Source organism: Macadamia integrifolia, chromosome 3, assembly GCF_013358625.1.
Source record: "Macadamia integrifolia cultivar HAES 741 chromosome 3, SCU_Mint_v3, whole genome shotgun sequence".
NCBI lineage: Eukaryota > Viridiplantae > Streptophyta > Magnoliopsida > Proteales > Proteaceae > Macadamia > Macadamia integrifolia.
The window spans coordinates 23274663-23285617 of NC_056559.1; the positions used below are offsets into that span (position 1 = coordinate 23274663).

Consider the following 10955-nt stretch of genomic DNA (forward strand, 5'->3'; position numbering starts at 1 on the left):
TGGTAAGGAAACTAATAAGATTTCTTCACCGAAAAAAAAAAAAAAGCTAATAAGATTTCTTCACCAAAAAAGAAACTAATAAGATTTTGGTAGAAAAAAAACTCCTATATATATTAAAGAATATTTAAATATTAAAAAATATAAAGGATACCAATAGTATTAGAAAAATAAAAGGGATTGACAAAAAATATAATGAAAAAAGAAAAGGTATTTAGTAAGCAAGATGGGTAAAGAAAACTAAAAAAAGATTAGTCACAAAGCATGAGTACATGCGCATGTATAAAAAAATACACTTGTAGCTACGGAAATTTAACTGCGGTTTCAAAATCCACAGCTATAAATGCCCTATAATTGCGGTTTTTTCTTATGCAGTAATTAAAGCTACCTATTGCTGAGATATTTCAAACCATAGTAATAGAGGATCCTGTAATTGCGGAAACAAAATCACAATTATAAATTACAGTAATATGGTATACTTGTTACTGCGGAATTTAAAATCGTAGTGACAGAAATCTTGTAAATATGGAAACAAATCGCAATAAAAAATCGCAGTAACAAAAAATCTTGTAACTACGGAAATAAAATAGTAGTTAAAAAAACATAGTAATATGTGCTACATATTACTGCAGTAGTTAAGACCGTAGTAAAAAAAATCTTTGTTACTATGGAAATGAAACTGTAGTTAAAAAGCGTAGTAACAGAAACCTTGTAACTACAAAAACAAATCGCAACAAAAAATCACAATAAAAGAAAATCTTGTAACTACGAAAATAAAACCGTAGTTAGAAAAAGTGCAGTAATATGTGCTACTTATTACTGCAGTAGTTAAGACCGTAGTAAGAAAAAATCTTTGTTACTACGGAAACAAAATTACACTTAAAAAGTGCAGTAATAGAAACTTTGTAACTACGAAAACAAATCGCAGTAACAGAAAATCTTGTGACTATGGTAATAAAGTCACAGTTAAACAAAAACGCAGTAATATGTGCTACTTATTGCTGCAGTAGTTAAGAATGTGGTAAAAGAAAAAAAATCTTTGTTACTGCAGAAACAAAATTGCAGTTAAAAGGCGCAGTAACAAAAACCTTGTGTCATCGGATCCCGATTGAAAAGTTTAATGGTTTAGATTAAGATTTTTATTTTTCACGATCCCTCTCACAATTTTATGTTCTTATCATTCAAGGACATTGAGGGTCCTCAGAATGATATATTTTTACATGGAAATTTGTTTGACCTGATATAAGTTACATCAAATCCCCCTTGAAAAAATTAAGTGATTTAAACTTAAGATTTTCAATTGATAGTGGTTTGATTAATTTGTCGAGATACATTAGTTATAGAACAATTTAGAGGTTCAAGATTCAGGGTTTCATTTCTAGCGTTTAGACAATCATTTATGATTCTAATTACTCACCATTTTTAAAGTACATTACGTGTAAATAAATTTATGACGATAAGATTCTGTTCCCAATTTAAATTTTAGTAGTGTAGAATTTTTTTTAAAGATTTTTCTCTCTTTTTTTTTCTTTTTTTTTGCAAATTTAATTTAATAAAAATAATATATATAATAGTATGATATATATATTCAACGGGTCGGTCCGGATCAATTTTAATCCGATTTGAGTCGATTTTGATGTGGGAATGCTGAAATCGAAACTGAGCCAATAAGAAAATTTTGTTTTTGATTCAGTTTCGATTTTGATGCGGTTTGGTTTTGGGTTGTCTTTGGTTTCTTATATATATATATATATATATATGGCAAAAGTTTTTCTGGTCGGTAGTCCAGCTAAGGAAGTCAATGGTCGGGAGTGATCTCAATCCATTAAATGGCATCTAAACATCGTGACCGTTCTTCCATTTGCCTACCTATACGTAAATACTATACGATGTAAGTCATTTCAATATACATTTCCCTTTTCCCATATGATACAATCTCCAGTCCTCCGTCACTTTCTCGGTTCCTCCTCGACACTTTGCTGCAGTTGTGAGAGGTTCTCTACGACAGCCGCTCTACGGAAGATTGAAAGAGAAGGCTTCGATGAAGCAACGGTCAGGTGACGAACCCACCGTGAGCCGTCCCCTCTCTCTCCGGCGAAGAAAACATTTATTCTTTTTCATCATTTTCATTTCTTCTATTTCTTTAAATTTGAACTGAGGGAGAGGAGAGGAAGAGGGAGAGAAGCAAAGAGCAAGTAAGAAATTTTTCTGGGGGGCGGTTGGGGAGAAATAGATGGAAAAGGCTTCGATGAAAGCCGCAGAGGTGACGAGACCCACCACAAGTCACCACCCTGGCTGAACCCATCAATCGCTGCTCATAAATTGCAAGCCAGGTACGTTTCATGAATTAAGGTTTGTAGTTTTCGGTTTTCCTGATCCTTATTCTTTCCCACCCTCTCATAAACTAGGGCAAAAATCTAACGGGTTGTCTTTGACTGCCACTTCCATTAACAAGAATTGATTCTTGGAGACGAACTTTTCATGTTAATGGAAAATTGGAAATCATTATGCTGTGGTTTTTTGGATTCTACGAATCATTTTGTATCTGAAAATATCAATTTGTTTTGAGAATTTGATAGTGAGGTTTGCTTTGTACCAGAATGCACAATCTATAACTGACAATCATCTTCTTAGAAGTTATTTTTGTACTTCCTATTTCGAGGATTTGGTTTTTGAGCTATTGAATATTAATTTGATAAATATCTCATTGGTTCAGGTAGGGGAAGTTGAGGAAGGACTTTATCAAAATTGTTTGGGTTTGTTGGGGTGTAAAGGTGGATGTTCCGCATCAACTACCTGGGGTTCCCAAATAAAAGTGTGCTTCTCTAACTTGCAGGTGCATTTATATGTATCTATTCAGGATGCCTGTTTTGTTTCAGAGGCAAAGGAAAAAAAAAAATTTGAAAAAAGGGTATCTGTAGGATGGTAGAAGTGAGAGGAGGAGATATCATTTGGTTGTGTGGGAAGACTGTAAACCAAGAAGATTTGGGGATAAAGATGTTGTTCGGGTGATGAATGAGTCTTTGCTTTGAAATGGCTCTGTAGGTTTCAAGAAGAAAAGGACTAGATATGGAGAGTAGTTGGAAGGAAGTATGGGTGGAGTGGAAAGGCTGTTCTTCAGCTGGGCGGCTTAGAGAAGTGTGTTCAAGGGTAAGAATAATTACATGAATAGGGTGAGGTGGGTGGCTGATAATGGAGAAAATTAGTGTGGCAAAATGCTTGGAGAGGTGAGGGAAGGCTGTGTGAAATTTGTCCAATTTTATATAGGATTTCAGGTAGCAAAAGGAAAACCAGTGGGAGATGAGAGATGCGGGGAGGATGGTGGCTGGGGTAAGACAGTTTCAGACATTTTCATAATAGAATTGACTTTCCAGATCTATTGAGAGAGCAAGTGGTGAAATAGCTTAGGTGATGAGAGAGCTAACAATAGTGGCAAGGAGGGAAGATCAAAGAAAGTGGACAGATTCTTCAATTGGAATGTTTTCATTTGGATCAAGTTATGATATGCAGGGCAGAAAAGTTCAAATCTCTGTAAGATTTGGAGTAGGAAAGTTCCACTGAGTGTGAGAGTCTTCATGTGGATCTACTTAAAGACAAAGTGCCAACTCAAAAGGACTTCAAGATATTGGATGTGCATTTGGCCAGAACTTCTGATCTCTGTGAATGGCATACATTTGTTTTTATATTGTAGTTATTGGGATGAACTGGAGAATGTGAACATATGTAATGTGTTTGATTATAGAATGTTCTGCATCTTCTTGTTTTTCTGAAAAAGGGTAAAACTATGCAGAAGCCGAACATGGTTCTTTAATCTTTAGTTTGAGTGTTACTGAAAGAGAGAAATAAAAGATCTTTTAAGGGGAAGAAGAAATCTTTTTGGATGAGTTGTTGGGGAGTGAGATTGGACTTTAGCAACAGAGTTCAGAGCCCTTCAAAGCAATTCCAAGAAAAGATTTCTTTTCACAGTTTTACTACATGTTGCTACATGGCTGGGTTCTGGAGGATTTTCTGTACAATAAATGGCTGATTCTGTTTAGTCTTATTTCAATGTAACGCGATAGCTGAATGAAAAAAGGGAGAGATAAAACAAAGAGTAAAAGAGAAGGGGGTGTAAAAGAAGAAGAGAGAAGTCAACAATAGACTTCAGAAACATGAAACTGCCCACATGACAACATATATAAGGACTATCCAACCAAAAAAAAAAAGGCAATCAGCACTTCAGTAGATTAGTAATACAACTTATTGATCCACCATGTAAGATAAGAAAAACCCACATCCCAAATCTCTTACACTCACTCTATTTCAACCGAAACATTTGACAAGCATTATCTTAATAGTGGAAGGAAATTCATGAAATAGCCTCTCCTCAAAAGGGGGTAAGTCTGTATATATTATTTACTATTTAGTAGTATTGCACCCTCTCCACTTAGAACTTAAGATTATAATCAAGCTAATGCTGATCTCTACTGCTTTTATTTGTTTACTATAGAAGTTCCCTTGGTACAAAGAAAAAAGAAGTAACGCTGAACTTTGTCACAACTGGATATGACTTTCAGGTCATGGGTTATTCTGACACTGATGTTGCTGAGTATCTGTTTAAAGCCAAGCCTCAGATTGATTCACTCATTGGATAGATCTGTACTAATTCAAATAGAAAATCAATTTGGATAGATCTGTACTCAAGTTATGCTGATGACTTATCACTTGTTCCCTTGGTTTAGCAATCTAGATGCCAGATTCTTTTTTCATTCTATAAGCTAAGATCTTTTATAAATGAAACTGAAGAGTTCAACAAAAGCCAGTTTAAAGCAAAAAATAAATTTAAAAAAAAAAAGGGAGGAATTATTTCCCGTTGTGCACAGAGAAATAAAGAAAAAATACAGATAAGACACATAAATTGGAATCCTGTTACATTGAGTTTGGTAAATTTTCAGTTCTGATATTCTTTTGGTGTTTCTATGCAAGAAAGTTCACACAATTGTGTTCTGTAAGATGGAATGCCTGCATTGCGTTGGTTTGTGGCAATTGTGTTGTCTGGTAAAATTATGACTCTACCTTTCAAATTTCTTGGTCTGGAAACTTAGAATACCGAATAACCTTATTTTATTGGTTGTGCAAGATCAAAATATTCAGCATACAAGGATGAAGGAAAAAACAATTTTTAGTATTGTTGAATAGTGCTTGTTGACGCGAAAGAATCTAAAACCCAGGTTCTTACTGTTTATACTATTTAACTAATCTTCCTGCCATTTTCCTGACACATAATTTGATAACAAGGCTATTTATGTTATCTTAAGCAATTCCTTATTAAATCTGATCTATCTGAGTATTGTGTGTTTGTCTACATAATGTCCAACAATGCATGCTTCAATGCTTAATCGTGAAACAGTTGATCATAACTTTTCATGAGTTACTAGAAACTCAGTTGTGGAAATTAAAATTGTACGTTTGATGTCATTGGCTCTTTCGCTGGATAAATCATACCCCCCCCTTTCCCCCTTGAGAAAAAAAGAAATTTCACAGAGATTTTAGACCGCTTCTGCTGTACAGACATCAGCTCCATCCGTGTTGCTTGTTGCCACTACAAAATCTGAAAATTTCCATTAAAGAAAATTATCTCTTTTGAACAAGTTTATTGAGTTATTTTTTCGCAAATCAAATTTTATGTTGGAAACTAGTTCCTCACTATGCCATGCATTATAGGAAAGGAGCTCCCACAACTCCATTGATCACCATAGCAATGACAAGAGATAGTGGCTGAGGTTCTTGAAAAGAATAACTTACCAAGTGCAATTTTCATTACTTTCTGTGGTGGTGCTGAAATAGGGCAAGGAATAGCGAAAGATACATGTATACCATTGGTTTCGTTCACTGGAAGCTCTAAGGTATTTAGATCATATGTTTGTTTCTTGTAGTTACGTGGATGTCTTACTATTTGTACTAATTGCTGTAAAACTCTCTTAATAACTGTATAAGCCATAGATGTGTCTTCCCTGTTAGTCGGTTTGTGGCTAACTTCTCAGCAACCAAACATGGTCCCTTATCTGAATTATGTAAATATTTATCAGCATACCAAGAGTACTTGTTTCTAATACGTATGGCGGAGCCACATCTTTTATTTTATGTATATGAACCTTTTTCACTGTTGTTTATGTGAGAAAGTTACTGTGAAAAACTTTCAGCCTTGACTAGATCTTTTTATTGTTGTTTCAGGTCCAAAACTTTCTTGCTATAGGTTTCAGAATTCTACAGATGCTTGAAAAGCCTTTTTATTAGGAACCATGAAGCTTTTGAAAAGTCTTTTTATTGTTATGCATTTCAATTGATTATCCATTTTGTCCTTCAGTTTTGTTAGGGTGGAAGAAGACGATGGCGAGGAAAGTTTATGTTGTTTTTTAGGGGTACAACCAAGGAATATACCAGACTTGGCTGGAATGCAGCGTGCAAGTCACTAGGTATCCAAAAGCTGTATTTCAGTCATTGTACTTTAGCTGAAGCAGAACAAGATTGGCATGCCCTTCAGTCAAGAAGCAACATTTACAAGGAAGGGAGATCTTCACAAGGGAATTCCTTCATTGAAAATACTGAATTTTTAGGAACGAGCACTAGATGTTTGGATGAGATTCCTTCAAATGGAAATAAACCCTCTAAACGTGTTGTGTGTGGAGGGATTTCCTTGTTTCTTGCCTTGTTTTTCTTATTTGTTGGAATCATAATTGGATATTGTATTCCCCACTGAATCTTCTATGTAACGCTTGACGATTTAAGTTTATGAATTAGTATCTTATTTCAATGAGATTTGCCTTTTTATTAATATTCTTGCCCTTTATTCGAGTATTTTCTACTACTTATTACTAGTTGGATACATTTTTCAATTAGGGGTGTCAATTCCAAGCCCGCACATGTAAGCCCGACCGAGCTCGACATGATTATGACCAAAGTTGGACTGGCCCAATTACTAAACGTGTCGGGCCTAAGCCCGGCCTATTTATAAATGGGTAGTACACAGTGGAAGGTAACAGCCCGTTGTACCTCCCGAATGGTCCCGCTCATTTACAAGTCCGATTTGGACTGACATGCTTAGCCCGACCATTTATATAGGTATTTTGATTTTTTTTTGATAGAATAAGGTATATATATTGATATTTTTTTCAATTATTGATTGCAATTAAGTGTAATATATTTTCAAAATTGTTGATGATTACAAGCCTAAAACCCGATCGAGCCCGACACGACACCTATCGAGACTGACTCATTCCTTAAATAGGTAGGTCATGGTCCGAGGATATAGGCCGATAGGCCCGACGGATTGACACCCTTAGTTTCAACTATCATATCGGTAGCATTGGATTAGTATCGGTAAAGACTGAATTATTGATTAGTTGTATCATCTTAGGGGTAAACACAGTAAAATTATACTTTCTTAAAAAAACAAGGGCAAAAGTGACCGATTTGCCGTGATCCTTAGCAATATCGATAGCAGTTGAGACCAATACGGTAAAATGATTCCGATCACTAGATCCATGATTGGATATCTAATTGATCGGAGATTCACTAATTGGATAACTTTGGAACCAGAGTTACTGATATGGAAGCAATTTAGTCATTAAAATTCTTGCCATTAAATACATATCCCATGTATTTTAGCCGTGCTACTTTTTTTTTTCTCTCAAAATTCAGAATTGAGTTGAATTTTCAAGAACCTTAAGATAATGGAATTATAGAAGCTTATTTACTGGGTTATTCAGATCTCCTTACTGTATACCAATACCCCTAAATCAATATGAACGTGTTTGAGGCATTATTATTGATCGGATGATCATTTCTTTGGATTTGACAAATTTATTAATTGTATATTGATACCCCTAAACTTAAGGGTGTTAATCGGTTCGCTTCGGTTCGGCTGACATATTTTGGCTGAAACCATAACCGCAGTATTTACTAAACGGTTGCACTTTCTGAATTCGCAACCATTTAGTAAACGGTTTCGATTTCCACGGTAGATCAAAAGGTAGACCAAACCAAATAATCAAACCGATAGTAAACTAATAAAAAACCAAAATCAAACCAAAACCCAACCAAAACTGATGTATCCTTGTTGATTCATGTTTGATTTCATTCATTCTCATATAGAAACCAATGAAATCAAACCAAAACCGGTCCAAAATTGACATCGCTTAGAGAAGCAATGTGTCATCGATCATGTGCGACTAATGTCTATCAGTACAGCTCGCTATATTTTATTGGATGAACTTTTTTCAATCATATGCATGACTCTTAGGCGGGAATGGATTTTGTAAATGCCTTTATAGGTGGGAATCGGAGAAATTTCCAATCCCCCAATAAGAGTATAGATGAGAAAAAAATGGGAGAGAATAGAAAGAGTGGGGGAGAGTTGAGTGCATAGGAGCAGGGAAAGAGAGAGGACCTGGGAGGCAGAAAAGGTTTGCAGAAACAGGGAGAGTGAGTGGGAGCAGAGAAGGAGTGAGGCAAAGAGACGAAGGTAGGGAGAGAAGGAATAGTGGGAGATAGAAAGTGAGTGTATGGTATCTCCCTTCAGTCATCCTCCATTATCTTTTTCCCTCCCTCTCCCTTCCCATCTCGTCAAAATCTAACACCTTCCGAGCTCATCAATTTTCTTCCCAACCACAAACCCCTGTTATCTAAATCCGTACACTGACTCATCGACTCTCGTCAACCAGCTCCTCCATCTCTCTCTCCTTTATTCTCATCTCGTCAACCCTAACGCCTCATTTCCAGATCTCATCTCATTTTTATCTTTTTGTGTGAAATGGGTTTCCCCTGATGTTTGGGTTCATTCGCAGCCAGAAAGGGAAGAAGATCCAGAACTACAACAGGACTGGATACTTCTAGTACTATTCTTGTGTTACAATGGCTATATTGTTACAGGTTATTATATCCTGGGAGGTGCGGGTTCTCGCAAATAGGAGGTGCTTATGTTCTTTGGAAAGATGATGGATGAGGTCTGTTTTTTAGATCTGCCAGGTGGCTTGCTAATGTTCTCACCCTACTTCAGGTATGCAGATTGTTTGTCTTGTTTAACATATTCGTTCTCTCTCTGAATGATACATCTACTATGACTTTATTTCAAATTGAAAATTTGTTGCGATTTTGCAGGGACAGGTTTAAGGACTCATGTCAAGGACCTGGTTCATTTGTTGCAGGAACATGTTTAATTAATTCACTTTAAACGACCACTTTTTTTCCTTTCTCTTGCTTTCTCAGAGGATCATGTGTTCCATGACATCGAAGTGTCTTTGGCTCATTGCTTTGATGACTTCTTCCCCCTTAGAGTTGAATATCTAACTTTTCTCTATCTACTTCTCCTACTTGTTATGCAGAAAGCTGCCATCAAGAAGATAAATGTGCAAGCATCGAGAGAGTTAATTGTGTAATTGAAGGTTCTCACGCATGTTCATCACTTGACACTGGTATTGTTTTTTCCTGAAGGAAGTCTAGTTCTTTGGTTAGACATGATCATGTATTTGAATATTATTTCAGTCGAAAGATTCATCTATATTATCTTCAACATTTTATGCTTTCATCATTGAGGAAATTTTTCTTACATACTTGATTATTCATTTTTACACCTGGGAGGTTTTGTTGTCAAATATCAAGTACTTGTGTCTGGGTGATAATCTCCATGTTCAACTACAGTAGTAGCTAAGGAGTTCTGGAAGCTTGTCACCATGGTTGACAAGAGAATAGAAGTGTATATTCATATGTGACTGCCCAACTAGATGAATCAAATTCCTTGGCTAATGAATTGCAATTGCTTCCATTTACTTTCTTAGTGAATTATGAATTTAATTTAGTGATCAGCCTGTCTTACTGGGTCAGTTTAGTATCCTTGGTTTAATAAAATCTTAAAGGCAACAGGTAACCTTGTAATGCTCTTGGTTTAGCTCATTAGCTTAAATTTAAAGGAAAAGCAATCAATACTAATTTTTTATCAACAACAATCAGTATTTTGTGGTATTGTTGTTTCTTTAATATGCATTAGAGTGCATGTTTCCCATGGCCAATAGCTGTTTTTGGTTGCATCTATAGGTCTGTATCCTGTGCTTGGTCACAGTTTCTCTAATAGTAAATTGAAGCAATAGAAGTAAATGGGAGCAATTATTTAGTTTTTATTGATTATTATCTGTGACTGTATTCGTTAAAATCTAATGCAGGTGCCCTTGATAGGATATTGCATTGAGGGTTCTCACAAGATCTCACAAGACATGAGAAGTAATGGTTCAGAATTCAGATACTTGGACAATAAACCATGATCAGAATATACTAAAGGATGAAGGGATTTCTCTAAGAAGTGTGTTTTCTAATACAGGCCAGGGACTATGATATTTAAATGACTCTTCCATGCAAAAATTTAAATTTTATGCATTGAGCTACATTCTAGCAGGACTACTTCTGCATTATATATTGACAATTAATGTCCATGCAAGTCTTATTTTTTTGACCAGAAGGACTTTTTATTATAAAATGTTTCAATGGCCTCTTGTTAAAATGTTTATGAGGTGGTTGGTTGGATACTTTAGAGTTCACTATTCTTGATGGACTAGATAAAATATAGGAACTTATCCACCGCTTGATTTGCTTGGGTCAATTATCGGAATAGTTGCTAGCTTTGAATCCAGATGATCCTTGAATAGGTTCTGTTTGAAGAGTGCAGGCCACAGGTTAAACAAGGTTTCATGATCTTTAGGCAAACCAGTCACTATATTGAAGTTTTTAAAGCAGATTCATGAATATGATTAAACAAGGTTTTTGCAGAGTGCAGGCATAGATTAAATAGAACTTCCAAGTAGAAACCAAGATAAATTTTAGAATGATCAATTGAAACAGCTAAATGATCTTTAGAGAACAAGACTGATAAACTGAATTACTTATCCTGACTTAGGAGTGTTCTTCACGGATGAAATGTAGATGGTAAT

At 35.5% G+C, this 10955-nt stretch overlaps 1 long non-coding RNA gene across 1 annotated transcript; it reads left to right on the forward strand.

Moving 5' to 3' along the window:
- The first annotated feature begins 4377 nt into the window (after positions 1–4377).
- Positions 4378–6811, forward strand: LOC122072773. The gene is made up of 3 exons (XR_006138585.1): positions 4378–5034; positions 5701–5882; positions 6344–6811. It is a non-coding gene; the product is annotated as an uncharacterized LOC122072773 (long non-coding RNA).
- Positions 6812–10955: the final 4144 nt, after the last annotated feature.